Source organism: Capsicum annuum, chromosome 4 (assembly GCF_002878395.1).
Source record: "Capsicum annuum cultivar UCD-10X-F1 chromosome 4, UCD10Xv1.1, whole genome shotgun sequence".
NCBI classification, from domain to species: Eukaryota; Viridiplantae; Streptophyta; class Magnoliopsida; order Solanales; family Solanaceae; genus Capsicum; species Capsicum annuum.
Window position 1 is genome coordinate 127659151 of NC_061114.1, and position 24943 is coordinate 127684093.

General features: G+C 33.7%; 1 long non-coding RNA gene across 1 annotated transcript; it reads left to right on the forward strand.

Moving 5' to 3' along the window:
* Window positions 1-18392: 18392 nt before the first annotated feature.
* On the forward strand, window positions 18393-19833 carry LOC124898186. Its single transcript, XR_007055108.1, has 2 exons — window positions 18393-19010; window positions 19092-19833. It is a non-coding gene; the product is annotated as an uncharacterized LOC124898186 (long non-coding RNA).
* Window positions 19834-24943: the final 5110 nt, after the last annotated feature.

Genomic DNA, 24943 nt, shown 5'->3' on the forward strand with positions numbered 1-24943 from the left:
TGTTACATATTTGAATCTTATGGCCTTTCAGTTCATGTTTATGTATTTATATAGTATATCATGCAGTGTATAGGCACAGATATTAGTCATGGATTATCTTGTGGTCCTTCGGGGTCATGAGCACCTTATAGTATTCCGAGTACTAGATTCGAGGTGTTAAAACAACTGTTCCACATCGAGGACACTCTCTAGAATAATGATTGAAGGCCCCATGCTCATAAAAAGACTCTGGTGCTGCACTCTGACCAGAAGATCTGGGTTGACCTAAAATAGCCTAATCTACTAAAAAAACCATAAGGTTGACGATGAATCTAGCCAACATAATCACTAAGATTAGGTTGACCCCTATTCCTAATCAAAATTACGGTATAAATAGGCCTACTAGACTGACCTTGATGTTAATAAGACTGACATGAAGGGTACACACCCTGAGAACCTCTACCTCTAGACTATAAGCCACTTTGGCAACCACTAAAACTATCGGAGCAACACAGTCTCTTATCAATGCCCCTTGAACCTTATGATGCATCTCCTCTAAGGTCTAAGCATAATCAAAGACCTCAATAAAAGACCATCTAGTGACAACCAAACTTTGAGTAGCCATGCAAAGGGAAAGTCTCATTTCTTTAACAAAATATTGAATTCATTCATACTTGATCAATAAATTAATAGTAACATGTCTCACTAACTCATGAGATCATGCATCATACTCTAGAACGATCATTGAACCCTACTCTAATCTTGAGAACAGAACTCTCATAAGATCTTTAAGGCTGTAAGGCATAAACTTCTCTAAGAAAAACTTGGAGAACTGAGTCCATGTCAAGGGATGAGATCCAATCGTCCTGAAAACAAAATAAGCCCTTCACCAATGGTGTAAGACCCCACAAAATTCTCTCGTAGTCTAAGCCTTAGAGCGTGTCAAGTGAAGCGTAAATCCAACCCTAAAATATTGAGAAGTGACTTCCCAAGTAAGAAATATTTTAAACCGTATATAATTTTCCTAATATCGATAATTGAATAAGCTTTCTATCGATACCAATTTCATCAAAATCTGGCATTGGATAAGGAAGTTATGGTTGTTTTACTAAGAGCTGTCGGAATCGCCCAGGTGCGAAGGAAAAATTGATGGACCTTCGAGCTTGCGATGAATCATCGCCCAAACCGTCGTAACCAAGGCAGTGACTCTCTCTTCTAGCCAAAGTGTGATGGCCAAGACGATGAACCGTCAAGCTAGTGATGGACCATCGCTAAGACCGTTGCAACTGAGGCAGTATGGCCTTTTTCTGACTAACGTGCGACGGTCGATCCAATGGGCCGTCAGACTAGCGACGGACCGTCACTCCGACCACCATAAATCCCGTTCAGTATTTTTAAGTCATTTTAAAAAAGATCTTTTTTGTCTTTTTCTACCCTTTTTACACTTATATATATATATATCTTGAACGAAGTTGAGGGCTTCATTTCTCATCCATAACATTAAATTAGGATTTCTTTCAAGATCAAAAACCCTAGAATAAGATCAAAACCCTTATTCAATAAAAATCAAGAAAAATCAAGAATCTCTCCAAGAGCCTTCAAGAAAGAGTTTCCTAAGGTATGCAGATGTTGACTCTTGGGCCCTTTCATCCAAGAAGCTTAAGAATTCTTTTCTAAATTCAAAGATTCTTATGTTTATGAGTTTTCATGATTCATGTGAATTTAAATTGAAGTTCATTCTATTATTGAGTTTTTATTCATATTTTGTTTACATGGTTTCAAGCTTTGGCCCTAGTATGTGATATTCATGTGATGTTCATGATAAACCCTCTTCAAGTTGCTTGTTAAGTGATGTGCTTATGTCAACTAAGTGTAGAAATTGTTGAATAAGCAAATTATGCTCCCCAATGTTTGATAAAATACGTATGTCAAGAAATTAGGACCATTATAGCATATCGACTAGAAATCCCCAATTATGTGCAAGCTTATTCCTGCCAAGTGTTTGTTGAAAAGCCTTAGTGAATGAATTGTAACATGTTAGCATGAAATTCCCCTATTATGTGTTCTTTAACATATGCTAAGTGTTTGATGCAAGACCTTGTTAAATGGAGTATGAGCCAATAGCATGTCACCCTATACTATCACATGTTTATGATTTCTAAATGTTTAAAGAGACGCTTTAGTAATTGTGATGGTGAATGAATGTCCATGGTATGGATTATTCAAGAATGGTTATGTTTTACTTTTATGTTATCGAGTCCTGGGGGTATTTATTCCTGACAAATTATGTTATTACTTTTAGTTCAGTTTGAGTAAGTGGGGACCTGTCTCAACGACTGTCGAGTCCATAGAGTAGTAGAAGCTTTATCAAACTAGTTATCAGACTATGGTTGTGTTGAGATTTCCAGTATTGTGGTCGTTTGGACCGAGTATTATGTTCATATTTCTTTTCATTTGATATGAAAGTGCCAATTTTTTCTATATTCCTTCTTTAATGAGTATTATGAGAAGTGATAGGCTCAAAGGGTTAGCTTGGGGCCACTTGTAGCCCTAAGCACCGTGTGACGTCCTAGGAGGTGATTTTGGATCCTTACATTAAGCAATTTCCAATTAAGTTCCATATGGTCTCTTAAGCTACTCATGCCCAGACGGATCTCTTAAGTATCATATGGTCACTTAAGCGATATCCGCTGAAGTGGTATGATCTCTGCTAAAGCAGCTAGGCGGGGACTCGACATGGTAAGCAGCCACCACTTAAGCAACAAAAGGTGCGCTTAAACAGCTGCACCAGCTGAAACTTGGCTTTTGCCAAGTTTTTATCGAACCCTTAGGAATCATCCAAAATCTCATAAATGCAGATAAACTATTCTATCCTATAAAAATTTGATGTTTCAGACTCAACGGCGCCATCAAAATTTCTATCTAGGATCATTTTGATGAAAAATAGGTCCCACACCTAATAGCCATTCACCTAATATCCCAAAATGAGTTTTGGAAGCCTTGGGACCCAAACCAAGGGTCCTCCAGCCTAAAATCAATGTTTCGGAGCTGATGGTCCTCCAGCCTAAAATCAATGTTTCGGAGCTGATGGTACTGCCGAAACTGTCATACGAGGTTGTTAACCTAAACTTTTGGCCCGATAATCAATCCTTAACAGTGAAAACTATAATACAAGAAATTGGTGCTAATGGGTGCACGTGCACCCCTACTTATACATGTGGGTCTGCCTCTAGTGAGGACAATTACTTGATGAACGAACTTGAATGATTTTCTTGATTTGGAAAACTAACTTGTTTGATCTTGGTTAGACTTATTATGAACTTGTTATAGACTTGATCTTGAGTATTTAAAGTTCTAATATATATATATATGTATGTATGTATGTATGTATGTATGTACGTATATATATAGGTTTTTGATGACCAAAATATTGTGGGAAAGAGTGAATATATATATATATATATATGTATGTATATATATATATATATATATGTATGTATGTATGTATATATATATGTATGTATGTATATATATATGTATGTATGTATATATATATATATATGTATGTATGTATATATATATATATGTATGTATGTATATATATATATATGTATGTATGTATATATATATATATATGTATGTATGTATATATATATATATGTATATATATATACGTTTTTGATGACCAAAATATTGTGGGAAAGAGTGAAAAATAAGCAAAAGATTAATTTACCCTTAATGAGACAAACTGAAAATTTCAGGAACCATGTTTCATGGGTCGTGAACTAATTTCACAAATCATGGTCTGGTTTGCCGACTTGGATAGAAATTTCATTTCTATTGGATTATTTCCATGGATGTGTATGCGGTCATGTTGGCCCTACCACAAATTGGGATTCTATTTGTTTTGGTGCTAAAAAAAACTTGGAGACCTCTAGCCAAGGTGTTGTTTTACAGGTTTGTTCTACGGTTACATAAAAATCTGTATTTTGACAACCACAATTTCAACACAAGTTCAAGTATAAAACAAGAACACTTATAAAGTTATGTAACACCCTCCACACAAGATAAAAAAGGTCTTTCAAAGAAGTGTGTTTTTCTCAAAAAATTAGATGAACAGAAAAAGGCCAAGTCCTCCGAATTCACGGAGTGTCCTTAAGGAAATAATTCCCCTCAAGTACCTGAGGTTGCAAAATTTTTCTCCCAGGATAAAATAGCCTAACAATCTGACTGTAGTGGTACCTCAAACAATCGAATTCTCTTCGAACTCACTCAATGATTAGATGATCACACAAAGTATTTCAGAAAGCAAGAAGTGTTTCAATGCAAAAAAAATTCGTATCTAAACTTATGGGAAAATGCAGGTTAATATAGCCATTAGGTGCCCCTTTCGAAAGGTGGCAATGGTCCACTGGAAAGGTGTATCCTTTCTGAACAGTCATGCCTATTCATCGAATCAATGTGTCTTTTCCTGGATAGTCACAACCATCCAAACAGACATCACCTTTCCCGAATCAGTGTATCATTTTGTCGAAGGATTGCATCCCTTTCAAAGCAGCATTTTGCATTCTGAAGTTGTTTTTGCACTGCATGCATGCACGTTAATGAAGGTTCACTTTGGTTTTTCGGACTGTTCAAATAAATTTTGAACAAAAAGATAGTTCTCATCGAAGCCGAGCGAGCGACAACGAGAGTACAAAGAACCTCTTGACTCTTGACTCTTGCCTCACTTATGATGTGGAGTATGTGTTCCTTAATATAAACACTTGAAAATTTCCTTCTCCCACCAATGTGGGAGAATTAGTAGACTTTTCATTTTTTGAGTACACTTTCCATTTTTGAGTGTTAACTCAATTTTTTCCTCCACTTGGTTCCCTCCATTTTCCATTCACACTTTGATCTTGAACCCAACACAAGGTTCACAACTTGATCCACAGATCATGGTCCATTCCACGATTTGTGAACTAGGTTCACAGAACCCTGGTGAATTTTCAAGGGGTTCAGGACTAGGTTCACGACTTGGTTCATGGATCGTGGTCTATCCCATGAATCATGGATCAGGTTCGTAGAACCCTGGTAATTTTCAAAGGGGTTTCATGACAGAAAACTAGGTTTTCATGAGAGGTTTCAAAAATTGTGGACTTGGTTAATGACTCATGAACGCAGTTTATGACTCGTGAATCCATCCGTAGGAACCTGAGAACTCAAGTTCAAAACTTGATTTTTGTGTTAAGTGTTGAATATTCGTAGGCTAAAAATCTTAGGTATTGCAATATCTCCCACTTGGGATCATCTATCCTTGAAAGAAGATTAAGGCTGAAAGCAAAAATAAATATTTTCATAAGCTTAACTAAATCATACAGAGGATTAAAATTCGAATATGGAGTACATGAGCAAAAACATACACATGAACATACTCATGGAACTACAAGATGAGAAGTTATGACATGAAAGCTTCTAAGAATCATTATAGGAAGAAAACTGTTACCTCAAACGTTCTCGTCGGAATTTCTCATAGCCTTTTAGTGAAAGAATAGTATGATTCAAGGGAAACATTGTCATGGACCGCATAGCGCCAAGCCATTATGGCTGCGTTTTGGTAAAATGTACATAATTTTTTGTTCGGTGCTTGAAATGATGAATGATTTATTGTGTTGGAACCTAGATTCAAAGTCCTGTAATTTGATAGGTAATTCAACACTTAATTATTTATATGTTGCATGTTATACTTATTTGAAGTTGGACCTTGTGCAAGTTCATTCACAAACCTAATTCGTAAAGAAACTTCCAATTCAATTTTTTGTTAGAGCTATGTCCTTAGCTCAAATATTACTCCAAATATACCTCCTATGCTCATTGTCAAGACCATAAGATATGGTGTTAGATTGTAGCCTTTTTGGTGCATGGAAATATTATTTCTTGTCATCGATGCCGCATTTTAAATTACTTCATTATTTATTTAAAACTCAAGAACACTTGATTTCTTTGTCATTAGAGTTAAATACTATCTCATTCTCCCAGTTCAAATAGATTTGTCGATGTTGAATTAGTCGTACCTTAGGCCAAAGTTTTGGGGTGAAAAAAAAGGATAATTTAATTAAAAAAAAATCCTAATAAATACTTCTTCCGAACCATATTATATAAAAAAAAAGTTAGTTTAGGCACACCCCTCAATAAATCACTACCTCCTATATAAAGTAAGAAGTTTCTTTATTAAATTACCCTTAATGAGATAATACCAATTTAATGTTGCGTTTTGGTTATGTAAAAGTTTACTTAGTTAAGTAAGAGTAAATCTGAAAAGAAATAATTTATATTTTTTATTATTTGAAAAATTATATATTTTGAACAAAAATGTAAAACCTAAAAATATTATTCCCTACAGACAACTTTATGTATCATCCTTACAAAAAAATAAATAGTACAAAAAAGTTGTCTATTTAGAAAATCAAGATATAATTGAGTACTCCCTCTACTTCATATTACTTGGCCCCTATTGACTTGAGATAACCCTCAAAAAATCTTTAATTAGAGGTATATTTTACTAAATTAACTTTATTAGTAGTGCTGTCAATACGGGTTGTCCCAGCCCATCTGGGCTAGCCCACATGGGCTTTGAAATTTGACGGGTCAGGCTGAGCTGGCCCATCAACATGACGGGCCAGAAAATAGCAAGCCCAATCCATCACACTGTGGGTTACGGGCCTTCACGAGTGATACAAGGATGACCAAGAACACAACAAAACAAACACCAAAAATAGTCCACAAGAAGAGAAACAGTGGATTATCTAGGTGACCACTCTCGGATTCGCTATTTATAACAAGAATAGGGAGAATAACAAGTGTTTTACACATGAAGCCAACAAAACAACAAACTATATTAACACAATATAGTGAAGAACAACAAGGTTACACCAACAAGAACCTACAGGTTCAACAACAAAACACGAAAACCAAAACTGAAAAACAAGAAATAAGGATAGATAGTTAAACACAATAAAGTTGTAATCTTAGGAACCCAAGAGCCTATTCCAATCTTGGACCCTTAACACCACATACAACATGCACCTAAATCTTACAATGACACAAGAGGGGCGTTCACCTCTCAAACACCAATGTATCAAGCAATGGACCACACACAAACGATTCTACATTTGTGTTAGGCCCTAGTTTTGGTTGGAGTCTCTGTCTCTATAAGAGTGTTATTACAATATCAAGCATAAACTAAAGACATAAAACCCTACAATGTTATATTTATATTACAATAAAAGTAATGGACAAAAGACAAAAGAGCCCTTCCATTAAAAGGCTCCAAAGCCGCCCAGTGCACTTCAAAATGGGTTTTGGGCCTCCTTCATACTTGGGCTTATGCACTCTTTAGGTGGTCTTTAAAAATGCTCAAAAAGTTTCCATGGTCAGGATCATACTTGTATCGTCCTCTCCATCTTGAGAGGAATTTTCCCAAAAATTCATGACCTCACCTCTTTTAGAGAGGTATCTCACACGGCCCTTCACAAGGCCACGTATATTCTACTTTCTCCTCAACTTAAATTTCAACCTCTTCGTTCTCTCCATATTGAAGCTTTCCATCAACCTTAACCAATTCAATGACCACCTCTTCTCCTAGGTAGTATAACTTCCCCTCCTTTAGGATCACATTCCTCCAGTTTGGACACTCACTAGAATTGTGCCCCCACCCTTGATACTTGAAGCATTGAAACCCCTTGGAATTGAAAGTAGAATTAAATTTAGTTTCATACATTGGAGGCTATTTTTGGACTACCTTGGGGATCTCGGGTTGGGCAGCCACGAATGAGTTCTCTTTGAGCTCCCTCTCCACCTCTAAAGTCGCTTAGAAGATTCCCTCTATGGTGTCGAATTTGTGAAGCGTCATGTGAGTGGAGATGTCCTTATTTAAACTAACCTTAAAGCACACAATGTAATGACTTACTTTCTCTCCCTGATGGTCAATTTTCAACATTAATTGTTGAAACTTATCGTAGTAAGCCATGACACTCTTTATCCTTTGCCTCAAATTGTACAATTTGGTAAGGAGCTCATGCCTATAAGTCTCGGGCAAGTACCTTTGCCGCATAAGGTTCTTCAACCAAAACCAAAGAGGAGGTTTTCCTCCGATCATCTCATTCCCAAACCATTTAACATACTCCCACCACGTATTAGCATACCCCTCAAAATGAGCTATCGCATAGCAACTCTTCTTTTTCTCGATGAGGTCATTGAGTTGGAATATCTTGTCACACGATGACTCCCAAGAAAGATACGCTTCAGGATCATTCTCACCCTTGAAGATTGGGAGACTAACTTTGATGGAGTTTATGCCCAAGTCTCAATTTTGGTAGCCTTCCCTCACCTCTCGGCGTAGCTCCCCAGGTCTACCCCCCATTCTTTCTTTCCTTAAGTAAATATTACCATAGACTCCATACCCTTCATGTCATTCTTCCTCACTGTATCCTTCCAAACTGTTTGGTTGGTTCGGGTTAGGTGGTTTGGATTGGGTGGAAAGTAAGGTCTTTGGTCTAATGGATCTTGAATTGGAATGTGAGGCCTTTGGTTAAGTGGAGAGCTCGGGTTTGGTGTTGATATTTGGGTTCCAAATTCTTCTTGTTGGACTTGGTGAAGTGGAGGGTAGGTTGGTCTATCAAACTCTCGGCTTTGGAAGAATTTGGTAGTTGTCTCAGTAGATTGATCATTTGGTGTAACATTTCGGGGGAGATGGTAGGGAAATTGTTTTGATCATGTCCACTCGAGCACACATGATAGTACTGAGGAATAGAGGGGCGGCTCCTTTGGCTTTCCACTTGTTCCAATCTCCCACTCATAATAGATACATCCCCATTCAATGATGTTACATCCCCCTTCACCGCAGACACATTCGTTTCTAACTTCCCAAGACTCACTTGCATTCTTTCTAAAGTGCAGTTGAGGCCCTCAATAGAAGCCATGAGGATATTGGTATCATTGTTGCCCACAGTTTGGGGGGTCGTTCCATCCATTGCAATGTACCTAAGAAAAACACCTACAAAATAATAAACGAGTTAGTTGTAAAAGAAAGGTCATCACACTCTTTCTTTAGTTCTATGCCTCTCGGTTTCTTCACTCAATCACAAGAGTGTGGCAAGTTTGATTGTATTCCATGCTTGAGAGGAGAACCAAAAATCTACAACAACTCAAGGAAACAATAACAAAAGGACACACGAAGGATCGTAAACATGAAGAACGGCTACAAAACTAACTTACAATTTAGTGTTAACACGTAAGTTAGTAATGGAATCAACAAGAGAAACAACAAAACAAAACTAGAAGATCTAATTTTGAGCTTAAAATGGTTGTGTGACCAGTGATTTTGGTGATGTGGCACCCCTTAATTGGTCACGGCCCTCACAAATTTTCAAAAACTTGAAGTTTTTAGTCCTTATACACCTTTTGGAATGGATGACTTAATATTGGAGGAAAAATAAAGTCTTGTACTCCTTGTCAACTTTTCAAACTCAAAAGGGTGAGATTTAACTTCACTAGTCCCACAAAATAAGGCCCTTGATTTAAGGAAAAGTGGTTGTCAAGTCTAGAAAGTGATGTGTGCAAGTCTTCTCATAACAACTTTACAACCTTTGTCTTACAACTGTTTGGATCTATTTTAGTCTTTTGGTTGTCTTAACTTGCAAGAATAGATGAAGAACAATATGAACACCACAACAACCTTCAAGAACTCAACAACAACACAACAACAAGGTTCATCCCAACGTCAACAACACACTATACATCCTAGAACAACGTCTTCAAGGCTCGGCTAACTCCAAGTTCACTTTAATATGGTCAAGATATTAAGTTCGGCTTTAGATTTTGACACTCTTTGTGCTAGTGAAAGAGATATCAACACAAGAAACACACTATACAAACAAAAGAACACATAAGATCTAAACATACAAACACCAATCTCGGCCAACACAACAAGACAACACAATTTTCTCGGCCAAGAACAAGATGGACAGATTTCTCTTTTTTTCTGGAATTTTCAGATTTAGCACTTTTTTTTATATTTTCAACTCTTAAACCCAAGATTTATCTTGTTAGAACAAACTCAAAGATGTCTTTGATACCAAAAGATACAAGGATGACAAATAACACAACAAAACAAACACCAAAAATAGTCCACAAGAAGAGAAACCGTGGACTATCTAGGTGACCACTCTCGGATTCACTAGTTATAACAAGAATAGGGAGAATAACAAGTGTTTTGCAAATGAAGCCATCCAACCAACAATCTATATTAACACAATCTAATGGAGAACAATAAGGTTACACCAACAAGAACCTACAGGTTCAACAACAAAACATGGAAAATCGAAACTGAAAACAAGAAACAAAGAGAGATAGTTAGACACAACGAAGTTGTAATCTTAGGAACCTAAGATCCTATTCCACTCTTGGACCCTTAAAACCACACACAACACGCACCTAACTCTTACAATGACACAAGAGGGGCGTCCACCTCTCAAGCACCAACGTATGAAGTAATGCACCACACACAAACGATTCCACCTTTGTGTTAGGCCCTAGTTTTGGTTGGAGTCTCTCTCTCTCTCTAAGAGGAGTGTTCTTACAATATCAATAATAAACTAAAGACATAAAACCCTACAATGTTATATTTATATTACAATACAAGTAGTGGACAAAAGACAAAAGAGCTCTTCCATTAAAAGGCTCCAAAGCCGCCCCATGGAGTGCACTTCACAATTGGTTTTGGGCCTCCTTCACACTTAGGCTTGTGCACTCTTTAGGTGGTCTTCAAAAATGCTTAAAAAGTGTTCATAGTCATGATCATACTTGTATCAATGGGCCTACTCACTTTTTAAAATATATTATTTTTATAATCTTAATTTAAATATTAAATTATTAATTACATAAATATTTATAATATAATATTATATGAAGTTACTACTTGTTAATCAAGTCTCAAATTTACAGAAAAAAACTAATGATCTATGAAATTAAATAACTTTTAATACCAAATTCAAACCAAATAGAGATGTTGAAAAACAAACAAAACTGCTAATGAGTAATAATATAACTAGCTAAATAGCAATATTAACATAATTTTGTTTTAATTGATCATAATAAAACACAAAGAAATGTCAATATTTTTAGTCCATTAAAAGTGAAAATAAACTCATTAAAAAAACTCACATGACACTTATGGCGTGTTCTACATCACCACATCATCTTCATCAAACATATTTAATTCCTTAAAAGATTTAGTATTTTATATTTTAATTATTTATATATTTTATAACCATATTTAATAGTTAAATATCTATGATGATTCAAATAGGCTTTGAGTTTGGACTCTTTTTTTTATTTATAGTACTCTATTCTATTTTTTAATTATTTTTTATTTGACCCACGGGCTAGCTCAACCCATGTTGCTCAAGACCTAAGGGCCAACAGGCTTATATGGGTCAGGCTAAAAAGCTCCATTCTTAAACGGCCTGCAAAAATCGTAGCCCAACCCTTACAATTTATGGGATGGGCTTGGCCAACCCAACAGGTCTGGCCCATGTTGACGGCTCTACTTATTGATGATATTTGGCACACCCCTAAAGAAATCTTTAGTTAGATGTGTATCTTACTAGACTAGTTTTATTTTAAAATTCTAAATTTCACTACTACTCCTTCCATTTATTTTTACTTGTTACTTATTTCTAAAATAAATTTTTATTTTTACTTGCTCTTTTGGCATATCAAGAAAAAATAAAAAAATTCATATTTTACCTTAGCATTAATTACTTATTCTTCAAATCATTTTTCAATACTCAATATTAAATATCAATTAATAAAGGTAAAATGATAAATTAACAATGTCATTTTCTTAGTGGCGTATCAAGCCAAAATGTGAAAAGTAAAATTGAACAAAAAAAATACTATTTTATTTAGTTATTTAATACAAAGAGTAGTATGGAAAAGAACTAATAACGCTATCTAGATTTTCGAAAAATGGATAAGTAATTTGAAACTTCTATTTTCTGTACAGGAGTCAAGTAAAATGAAAAGGATGGAGTATATTCTTCTCATTCTGATCTTAGTAGTAATTATTTTTAAAATAATAAACAATGAGTCATTAACATAAACCCCTGCAGAAATGTAAGGTAAGACTGCATACGATATGCCCTTGTGATTGGGCTTTTTCTCGGCCTCTGTACATAACGAAAGCTTTAGTGCTCCGAACTCTCCTTTTTAAACATTGACTAATTAACATAGAAAACCTAAATGAAGAACACACATATCCAATATACTGATTGCTTAGATTAACCTTCTTTCTATTTATCGAAGAAAGATTAAAGAATGAATATTAATTGGAGGACTAACATTTAAATGATTTGAGAGATAAATAAAGTATGATAATTACAATACATAATTTCTTAAAAGATGTGTAAGTAAAAAATGTGATAAATAAAATGGTTGAGAGTAACTCTTTAGGGGAAATATTAAAAATCAACAAAGACCAATTATAACGGAAGGATGAAAGTACTCCCTGCATTTATTTTTATTTGTCTACTATTTTAAAAATAGACTTTTTTTTTTGAATTGTCCAGTTATCACTCTTAAAATACTCCATCCATTTTGTTTTACTTGATCTTTTTCCTAAATATAGTTATTTTAGTTTACTTGTTCAATTTATGAAATCAAGAAAAGTTTGTCTTAAATGTTTTCTATGTCAACAATACTTGTCCACTCTATTAAATACAGATGTTCAATCATACTTGTCCAGATTGAAAAATCAATGAATATTTTATCTTTTTCTATCTACCTTACACTTGCTATTAAATACTTCCTCTGTCCCAATTTATAAGACTCACCTTCCTTTTTAGTCAGACCCAAAAATAATGATACATTTCTATATTTAGTAACAATTTGAATTTATATACTCATTTTATTCTTAATGAAATAATTTATAGTCAAAGAAACATCTATCACTTATTGTAGTCTACAAATTTCGAAAGTCTTTCTTTCTTTCTTTCTTAAACTCCATGTCAAGTCAAAATAACGCATATAAATTTGAACGGAGGAAATACTATTTATCACTCAATATTTTCTAAAGAATTAAATTAGTATATTCAAAGGGTAATATAGTAAAACTACCTCTATTGTTTATTATTTCTTAACCTATGTGCCAAATCAATAATGAACAGTATTGTTGGACGGAGGGAGTAACTAATAAAGTAATAGTAGTCAAATTTAGAATTTTAAAATATCATTAATAAGGTTAGATTTGTAAAATTACACCTATAATTAAAATTTTATTAACGAGTATGTGAAATCAACAAAGGTCAAGTAATACGAAATGAATGGAGTATCAACAAACTAGAGTCATTTGACCTGTGCTAGGCCCAGACCCAAGCTATATTTACATTTACATTTGTAATTTTTTTTCTCTTTTTTGTTAATCTTATTTTTTGTTTGTTTTTATCACATTATATTAGTTAAAGATAGTTTAACAATTTTTAAAATTTTAAATTCTATATCAATTTCAATTTTTTTGTTATATTTTCTTTTTTAGTTCGTTTCAAAGAGTATCGTTTTTCTTACGTGGAAACCCTTAATTTTGACTTTTCACATAGCATTTAAGATCATAAGATTAAAAGGTATTTGGTTAGATTTCTTATCGGCAAATCGGACAGATAATTATGCTTAGCGGTTCGGCTTATTAGTTATTAATTTTTAAATGTAATAATTCGCAAGCCAACTGATAAGATAACGGCTAGTTTAGTATCAAATTAATTAGCAATGAACGGACAATTATTGGATGGTGTATTGAATAAATCTAAGTGTCGATGAAATATTGAGAGGTTATCAATATGTCCTCCATTTCTTCACTGACTAAGTTTTTTGTATATAATACTCATCTATTTATCAATTGTTTAGACTTGTTGAGTTCTGTCGTACAATATTTTTAATAAGTTATAACACAAAATCAAATGAAAATTTTCTTCAAAACTAAAATATATGTAGAAATTTTTTTTAATTATTAGGTCAACTATAAAATCAATACTTTGATATGGTTTGAAATTTTTCAGTGTTATATTAAACTTTGTGAAGAGCACATTGAAGTTGTTTCAGTTTCGTTGTGGTCCTTCGTATTGTCAAGAATAATTTGTCTTTTCAATTATGAATTAATTTAGGGTTTCATTTATTTTTTTTAGGGAGGCCAACTGCACTTTATAGTTAGAAGTCACAATAAGTTGCTTATTTCCTAATCTAAGAAGTAAATAGAATACTGATTGAGGTTCTAATTTTTGAGTTTATACGAGAGATACATTATGTATCTAGGGGTAAATATGAGAATTGTTAATGGGTTAACGATTTATCCTATGAGAAAATTGAGTTATCTCCCCGCACCGATGAGTCATTAACTGTAAATTTTAGTTTGTTCACCAACCATTAATCTGATAACTCATTACCAACAATCTAAAGTTAATTTTGCAGTTGAGTTATCGATTACGATTTGATTTTGAATAAACCTAATTTTGATCTTTTCTATATATCTTTAGTGTAAGACCACAACATTTAAAATTTTCTGCTAAGTCAAAATCAGATAAACAAATTGAAGGGAAGGAAATAAAAGTTTTTGTAAGTTTGGAGAGAGCCTTTTTAAGGTATATTGTAGATTTCTTTTTAATTTTTCGAGCAAATGCATGTTCTAAAACTCTTCTCCTTTATATTTTATTGGAAGTTCTTTAATTAAATTTTTTAACAATCTAAGTTAGGTTTTGCCTTATGTTAAACTAACTTCATTATTTTTTCTCAATTAAACATATATTGGTTAATTATTTTCTAAAAAAGTATAATATTTAAATGATATAAAATTATTTGATCCTATGAATTATTGTATGATCCCGTCAATAAAGTTAATATATAAATTAAGATAGAATTTAAATTAAATAAAATAATTAAAAGTTCTTATTCAAAAAATACTTTGGTAGATGTTCCTTCAATGGGTGAAATCTTACAAGGTTATTAGAGAAAGTTGAAGGAAATGTGTCTTTTAAGTCTTGAATGAGGCATTAATGACATTGACCAACATAAAGGGTCAAACATAATTAAAAAGTTTGATTAAGTTAATTGTGGACTTAATTAATATTTTTAAAACTTTCGAATATTTTCAAAAATATAAAACAACTCACACCTCTCTCCTCTCTAAATCAACATCTCTCTCTCCCATCTCTCTCCAACAGTTTCTCTATAACTTCCCAACAAACAGTTCTATAAATTTTTCCCTTCAATTCTCGGTGACTCCAACCTCCGACGTCAAATAATTTTGAGTTTCTTTTCTACTTTCAACAATCAATCAACGTGACAGCATTTTCTGGTGACAACAGCTTCGAGTTCTTCATCGTTCCTTTTCGACTTTCACAGGTAAAAATTAGGTCTTTTTAGTTATGAATAAAAGAGGAACTTGAGTCAAAGTTAAATATTCCGTGCTTAAATTTGAAATAGAGACTCAAGAAAATCCTAATTTATGATATTTCTTCTCTTCTCTTTTCAAAGTGAAATATAAATTTTTGTTGTTACTGTAGTTCTTGTTCTCGAACTTTTGATTTGATTTGTTGGTGTTTGTTGTATTTTTTGAAGTTTATTTTTTGTTGTTTGTGTTTGTATAAACAAAACAACAATGTTGGTGTTTATGGTCAATGTTAATGTTCTTCTTGTGTTGCTAGGTTAATTGAGTATTGTTTATAGGTTGTTGTTCTTAGTAAAAATAGTGTATTGATATTAAATGGTGATATTATTGTTGTTCTATTAAACAAAATCTTGCTACTAGTTTGTTTTTTTACAGCAGATGAACCATCAGTTACATTAGATGAACCATCTATTACATCAAATGAATTATCTCTTGCAACAATTATACCATCTATTGCAACAGATGTACCATCTGTTGTATTAGATGTACCATCTGTTGCATTAGTTGTACCATCTATTATAACAGATGTACCATTTGTTACATTAGATGTACCATCTATTGCATCAGATGAACCATATATTACAATAGATAAACTATCTGATGGATGAAATCCTAACAGCTATTCCAACAGATGACATGTCTATTCATCTGTTATAATGGATGACCCATCAGCTGGAAGAAATCTAAATAATTTGATAACAGTTACAACAATCACTCATCTGTTAAAACAGATAAATGATGACCAGTCATCTGTTTCAACGGATGAGTGATCTATTGGAAGAAATCACAATAGTATAAAATTCATTTTTATTGTTTCTAATAGATTACTCATCTGTTACAATAGGTTAGTTATTTGTTGTAACAGATGACTCGACTGCTACAACAAATGAGTAATTTGTTTCTTTACTGTTGTTTTACTATGTTATGCTTGTTAGATTTACTATTATTCTTTTTTTAACAAGGCATTAATCAATTATAATCTTTTTGTATTATCTTCTCATTTTTAGATGATATGGCTCATAAAGAAAAGAAAGCGAATCAAGTCCAAGTAAAGGAATAAATGAAGTTGCTAGGATACATCCACCACTCTATGACCTTGTTGTACAAGCGATATCTGAATTAGAAGTAGAAGAAAATGATCATGAGGAAGAGGAAAGTTTCAAATGAGATGATCCAAATGATAATAGCCCTTCCATTGAAGAGTTGGCCAAAACATTCACTGTTGATAGTTATCCTATGAGAATGCAGTTCGATGGTGCCACAGATTTAACTAGTTACTTTGTGGTAAATTCAACCATGGGAAAATCTTTTGATAGCTTTAGAAAAATAGTTTTAGAACAAAAATTGGATGCTTATTTCAGAAATAGCTGCTTAGGGTAATATCTTGATTTTTCGAAGGACAACAATGTTCATTTCCAAATAAACATGGTGTAGGATCTTCTCAAGTGTAGATTTATGTATGAAAATACAGATATAATGGATGAGGTATGGATAAATTACTGTGGCATGCCTGTTTGTTTTGGTTGGAAGGAGTTTGCTATAGTTCATGGACTAAAATGCTATCCTCATTCTCATCATATACCTATTATAACCCCAAGAAAAATACCCCGCACACCAAAAGTCAAATGCAAGTCAAGTGATGGTGACTTGTTGTCTCTTGTTGGTCCAAGCTTCAAAAACAACAAATTGATAAAAGAGTTGAAAGGTAAAAGATTTTCAAAGAAGCACAATTAATCATTGTGCTTGGTTTGGTTTGAACATAATATTCTTTGGGCGAGAGACGTTAACAAAAACATACCACTTAGTTTAATAAAGCTCTTTGAGGATCTGGAGGCATTTAACAACTATCCTTGGGGTTATGAAAGCTTCAAAATAATTGTCAAATATTTGTTGCCTCCGTTAACGCCAAAGACAATCAGCTTATATGCCTTTTCATGAGCTTTCATGGTAAATATTTCTTTTATTATGATTTATTTATTTTTATTGAATAATGCTTTTGATTTATTGGCATAATGTCCAAGAATCCTGAGATGGTTGTCATCCAAAACCGATAAAAAAGCAAAATTTCTTGATATCTTCAACCCCCCAGAGGAAGCAGTACAGTAAGTTTAATTCTAATTAAATTTTTCTTTTAATTACTAATTTTTTAAATGATTTAATCATCATTCTAATAGATGTACTAATTTATTTTAGATTGTGCATCCATGGCTTGTTCCTACCAATCTAAAGTTGAAGATGTCATTTTCTTACTTTACGATTGTGCAAACTTTATCGGAGCCTAAGGTCATTAATAGAATAAAAAAGGAATTGCTTGGAGTAACAGCCACCACAAGAAAAATACTTTTGGAGGGTGAGCTTGTTGTTATTAATGGTGTTAGTGGTGATGGAGTTGGTGGTGGTGGTAGTGTTAGTGATGCTGCTGTTGGGGCTAATGATGCTTCTCTTGGAGTTTTTGAAACAAAAACCAGTATGACTATGATCATACTGGTTTTACAAATTTTTCCCCTCCTAGCGAATACTCTGCATGCAAATGACAAAACTGTAAGGCAAAATACGACAGAGTGATTAATGTTATTGATGCATTAACTGCTTTTGTAAGTGAATTGACATCTAAGAGGGGTTTCATTCCGTCAAAGAGGATTTCATATCCATACACTCCATTAGATATTAAGGCTAAGGGGAAAAGGAAAGAAACTTCCAAGGCATTATCAAGCATCAAAAAAGCAAAATTGCAACTCCTCTATCTTTGTCTTGCACTTTTGAGCTATGTACAAGGGCCACAGGAGAGAAGCATGAGCTAAAAATATGAATATCCACTGTTCCAACAAACAAATAGACTACATATCTGTTTCAATAGATAACACATCTACTGAAAATTATCAAACAGATATAGACATCTATTGCAACAAGTGACTAATATGTTGCATCAGATGCATTATTTGTTATATTATATGTCTTATCTGTTTAAGAAAATCAAACAGGTATTCTTATTATTTTAATTTCTCCCAACAGATGACCTATCTGTTGCAACCGATGGGTCATCTATATGGACAAATTAAATAAATACTTCCTACTGATATAGTTTATTCCAACGGATAAGTCATATGTTGCGGAAAATGGGTTTATCTGTAACAAATTATCATACAGGTCTTCTTCCTATTTTAATCTGTCCCAATAGATAACTCATCTGTTTCAATAAATAGGTCATCTATTGAGACAAATTAAAACAGTAGGAAAACCTATTGATTTCCTCCAATAGATGAGTTATCTTTTTCCATTTTTTTGTATCTCTGTGATTATCATTGACAATTCTAGCTTTTCAGGTGGATGTCTCAGTAAAAGATACTATTGAATAGCATGGTATCGCAGTTGATAACCCATCAACTATTTCCAAAGAGGAAGAAAAAGTAAAGTCTGTCAGTTTGAAAGAACGGAAGAATTATTAGTTTGAAGGGTTCAACATATCAGACGAGGTTTCAAAAAAACTAACAAAGTTGATCAACAACTATTCAGAATGGATTGTCGATGGGGTGTTAAAGATTCATGCTAGAAGGTACATAAATTATTTGTAAAAATATTGCTATATACAATTCTTCTTCTAAAAACATGACATTAACACATATAAATCATGCAGAAAATAAAACGACAAGCAATACAAAGTGAACCAATCGGATCTTGTTGTTGATATGTTTGACTTTGTTGTGGCATATCCCAAAATGAAGAATTGATTTTATTTGATGTCACGGCCCCAAACTTGCTATAATAATAAGGTTTATTGGGGGTTATTTAATTGTATTTATTTATTAATTTTATTATTACATAATCTGAATGTTTGATAATATTTGCAGCATGTCGATGTTAGTTTTTACTACCTTCAAAAGAAGGCCAAGTTGCAAACATGACAATAATACAAATACATGGCAGGCAACTATTTATTCAAAGTTTACATCAATAAGGCCTACGGTCTTTGTCAACAAAAGCTGGAAGTGCCCCGAAGTAAGGAATGTTTAATCAACATCATCAAAGGTTTTAGCATTCCAACTGGCTTACCTTGACATTTGATGGACAAAGTATACATCCCGATCAATTATGATGGTAAATTCCATTGGGTGTTGGTTGTCGTTGTTCTAAAAGAGAGGCGCATCCGAGTTTATGATTTAATGTCAACAAGGAAACATTCTAGGTCATTGTCTGAGATACAAAACTTGGCCAAAATATTGCCTACTTACATTGAATTAAGTGGATTTTTGGACCAAAAGATTCATACTGATTGGTCGACGATTGAAGTATATCGGGATAAAATGAATAACTCATTTGATGTAGAATATTTTGAAGGAATTACTCAACAATCTAATGGTAGCATGTAAGTTTCATAATTTAGTTTCATAAATTTCACAACTCTTTTATTAATTACAAGATATGTATTATCCAATTTTTACAATCGCAGAGATTGCATTCTTTTTGTTGTCACTTAGGTCGAGTATTTGAGCGATGGATTACAACTACCAAATGATAGACGTGAAAGGTGAGAATTAGTGCGTAAGTGACATTAAAGATCCACGATGACCAAAGCTGAAATCCACACCACTGAATAAAGAACAACTGGTCAATATTAAGTAGATCTTTATAGCTTGAATCTTGTCAAAGTAATAAACTCTCCTCTCCTTAGGAATTATTGGCTTCAAAACTTACATTGTAAAGATTTATCATTTGCATGCATACCAAATTTTTACATTTTATTTATTTGTTGATTTGCTTAATATAATTTGTGAAGGCTTTGATTTATTTTATTTTGTCTATGAATTTTATTTTTCCTTAGATTTGAACTAATTAATTAAAATAGAATAGTAGATTCAAATATTGCAATAGATAATGGATCCGTTACGATAGATGGCACATCCGTTGTAAATTATCAAATAGGCCTTCGTACTGGTTTGAATTGTTCCAACAGATGGACTATCTGTTGCAACAGATGGTTCGTCTGTTGGAACAAATTAAAATAATTGTAATTATTTTTTGTACTAATGCATAAGTTTGCAAATTTAATAAAACAATACAATTGTCATTAAACATAAAAAAAATTATCATTACTTAAACAATATACAACTAAGTTAAAAACTTAGAAAAAAATTATATGTTTTTAAACACAGGGTTCAAACTTTGATATAGAATCCCAACAGTCTAGACCTCTTGCATTCTTTCCCTAGTGTTGTCATTTAGTAAGGTCCTTGGTAATGGCATTTCGGTGTTGGTTAGCAATCATTCGTTATATGCAAGAGAGTATGACTTGCACACGGCACCAGTGTCATTTTTTTCAAGGTCCTTTTTTCGATCTTCAATTGTTGTTTTTTTAACACTTTCTCTGGCAAGTCGTGCATTAAGTCACTTTCCTACAACAATTTGGGCAGCAAGTCCAATAGTGGTTGCGCTTTGCTTAAGAATCCCTAGTCCTCAAAGTATAGTAAGTTGTAATCATAAGCATTTATGTGTCTCTTATGGAGGAGTATCTCAAGAGTCACAAAATATTTTTTCAGGTTCATGACTATAAGAATTCTATTTACCCCGATCCAATTCATGTCATATGAAAATGGCCTCTTCCTTATAACATAGCAATCATATCTTGATCCTATTCGAACTTTGAAATTAACATCTCAAGATTTAGACCACCGGGAGTTGTGATGAGTGGTAATCCTACCACTTATCCGTAATAATCATGCATGCATACTGCTATGTTTTGTATTAGAAACTAAGGTATTATATGGATTTAAGTGCACTAACACACACATTTTGCAGGTATAAAGTGGAAAAGGTGAGCACATGTGGAATGGAGCTAAAAAGGGAGCAAATAGAAGCAAAAGGATTGCATCTAGAAACCTGAAGTAGTCAACCTCAGTTACTGCAATTGCAGTCCTCAGGCCGCAGTCACGGTCAGTCCAGGTGGTCAGCAAAGCGCGATTATGGAACCTAACCGCAGTTGCGGACAAATACACGTGATTGTGGATCAGTGGGAATAGGCCCAAGGGCAGATTTGTAAAGTGTCATGGACGAATCCTAAATCATATATAAGTAAAAACCCTTTCTTATTTGGGTATTGCTTACCTCATAACATAGTTTTGAATTCCAAGCTTGAAACCCTAATTGGCCAATTGTGTAATTAACTTGGGAGGCTCAAATTTCTTAGTTTCTTTGTGAAAAATGAATGTTTGGGATGACCCACATGGTATATATCTCTTTGCTTTCTTCATGAGTAGCCAAGTAATTTAGTCTTGGGGTTCTGTTGAACTATAGTGTAATTTTGAGTGGGTATTGTTGTGTTTGCATGGATTTTAGTTGTTGAGTATGGATTTCACCATTGCTTGAGCTTATGTTTTAGAATTTAATGGGTGAAAACTCCAAATCTCCAAATGGGTTTGATGAGTGAAAGATCCAAGCTCTAGAAACCCTTTTTCATCCTCGAAAGAGGGATTTAGGTGAATATTAGGTAACCCATAACATCCTCAAAAGAGGGTTATCGGGGGACAAAGCAATGATGAACAACTAAGCCTATGGTTTACTACTCTTCGCAATCTTAGAAATAAGTGCTTAGGGAGTGTAAATCATGTCAATAGCATCATTCTAGAAATAGGGATGCTTGGTTGAGATTTTGGGTGGTTGTATAAACTCCACAATTGTTAGGTGCTCGAAAGAGTCAATGAGTGAAATCATTGGGATCTTTTTAAAAAATTGACCTCAATGATCTTCGACCTAGCCTATCCGTTAATGAACAACTAAATGCCATAATAAACCAACATTACCCCGCATGCTTTACCTCTAAGGATACATAATCCTAAGATCCCTCCAACACTTGAATTCAAACCAAAGATAGAATTTACTACGTATTTGTTGAAGGTTGTGTGAAAAGTTTTAAAACAATTCCCTTATTTAATTATACAGGTCATTTTTATTACCATTTTGGGTAACCTCATAGTAATTTGAGTACCCCTAGGTTTGAAGTCTATAGAATTCACTCCTTGAGATTCGACCCCAATTTACATTGGGTTACTTGACAACGACCGCCTCACCTCTCAATCATGGAAATGAGTTGAGTGTTATCAAGTTGTCACTTTGATACATATTACCTCATACCTACTCATGAGATTGTTGCGGAAGTTGAGGTCCATTATCCTATCATCACAATCATATGCTTCACTTTACACGAGGTGTCTTGCCCACATGAGGCAAAGAATTTCATCAACATGTTGTGATATAAAAAGACAATTATTAAATAGGTTATTAATTATATAAAAAAACAAACTAGAAAGTTGCAATGGATTGACCATTTGTTGCAACAGATAGATAATATGTTGCAATAGATAGTCGATCTGTTGCATAGATTCTATGAATCTGTTAACAGATTACCCGACTTCTGCAACCTATGCAACAGATGGACCACCTGTTGCAACAGATTACCCATCTGTTTTGTAGCTTTTCTGAACCTTTGTTAACAGATTACCCAATCTACTGCAACTTATGCAGCAGATGAGTAATTGGTTAAAAAAGATGACTTAGAAGGTTAGTTATAAAAAAGTGAAAGCTTACCTTGTCCTCATACTACACAAGCATATCTATCATCATCTTAAAGTCTTCGTAGGAAAGTGGATTCATTATGAAGCACCTTAGGGGATGCTTTGAATTCTTGTAATTTCTCAGAGTCATCAACCTGTTGGTGCCAACTAACGAATATATGTCCACCTTTCTCAATGGTACCTGGATTTTATCAATATTTGATGGAGGAGGATTTGCAATTTTTCTTGATTTCCTATTTGAGAATATTTGTCCAATTGATTTTTTTTTCTTCCACACCTCTATTGTATGAATGTATGGCTTTCTCAATTACAATCAAATCTTGAGCAAGCACCAACAAATCATCTTCTATGATTTTGTTGATGTCTCTTGCCAATAGCATAATGGACAAACCAAAATAAGCACAATTTCTCCCTGTACTTCTTTGGTGTGTCTTTATTATTGATATCATCTATCAGCCTCGTGGCTCTGTAGCCACATCCAGCAATGTCCAACAACCCATATATCTTTTATTACCTTTTTTGGTTTTAGTGGGTGGTCGTTTGGACAATGTTATGACTTTATTTATTGGTGGTGGTTTGTGTGTCCTGCTTACCTTGGGATTTTTTATAGGTATTTCCTTGAGGAGAGGTACATGTGGATGATCGTATCTCAAGTCAGTCATTATGGCAAACTCTTTCATTCCAAAACAAACCGGCATGCCATAGTAGTTAATTCATATTCCATCCATCTTTCTGTCCCCATTCTTCAAATATTTATCACCACCCGCGTACTGGATCCTGCACTTCAGAAGACTATATACTATGCTCATTGGGAAGCGGGCACTGTTGTCCTCTGCCAGGTCAAGAAAGTATCCAAACCAATTAGACTTAAATAACCTAAATAGACTCTCAAGTTTTCATTCTTCGTAATATTCCTAAAATCATCAAAAAATTTCCCCATAAGAGATTTAACTACAAAATCACAAGTGAAATCTGCAGGGTTACCAATCGGTATCTCAACTTGAAACCTGTCAATACTAATAGTTTTTACAGGATCATGCTGGGATTTTGATCTTAATTCATGACCCATCGATGATGCATTATCATCATCTTTCTCGTCCTCACTTTCTACTTCCTCCTCTTCTTCTTTATCTTCATTTTCTTCCTCCTTACTTTTATTTTCCTCACCACCCTCTACAGACCATTCTTCACATCTCTCAACATTGCTTTACTTAGCTTTACCATCTTCCTCCAATTTTTTCATATCTTTCCTCAGTTTCACTATTTCTTGAAAGAGATTGTTCAGGAAGCTCCTCCGAATCCATCGATACTCCAGCCCTTTTGCTAATTGGTCAAAAATTGATCCACTTTCACTTTCTTTTCTTTTAAGAGACATCTTTTACCTACAAACAAGAGAAAAATATTACAATTGATGTATGGATGATTTTAAAAAAGGTAATAGAAAATTCAATAAATAAACACATTACAAAAAATATTCCAACAGATAAGCAATTTGTTGGAATAGATGATCTATCTGATGCAATAGATTCCCCATCTGTTGCAACATATGGGGAATCTATTGGAAAAAATCAAAACAGTTTTACTACTAGTTTGATTTCTTCTAATAGGTGATCCATCTGTTGCAACAATGAAGAATCAGTTGGAAGAGCTATTTTATTTTATTCCAATAACTGACACATCTATTAGAAGTCCTCTTTAAATATCTTTCAACAGATATTCCACGTGTTACAACAAGTGGGTCATCTGTTGAAACTTATCAAAAAAAAGTTGAAGTTCTATTTTGATAACTTCCAACAGATGACCCATCTTTTGCAACAGATGGGTCATCTTTTGCAATAGATAGATGAAATTGAATTAGGTCTTCCACCTTTCCCTCAGATTATCATTAACACCAACACCAATAATAACACAAACACCAACA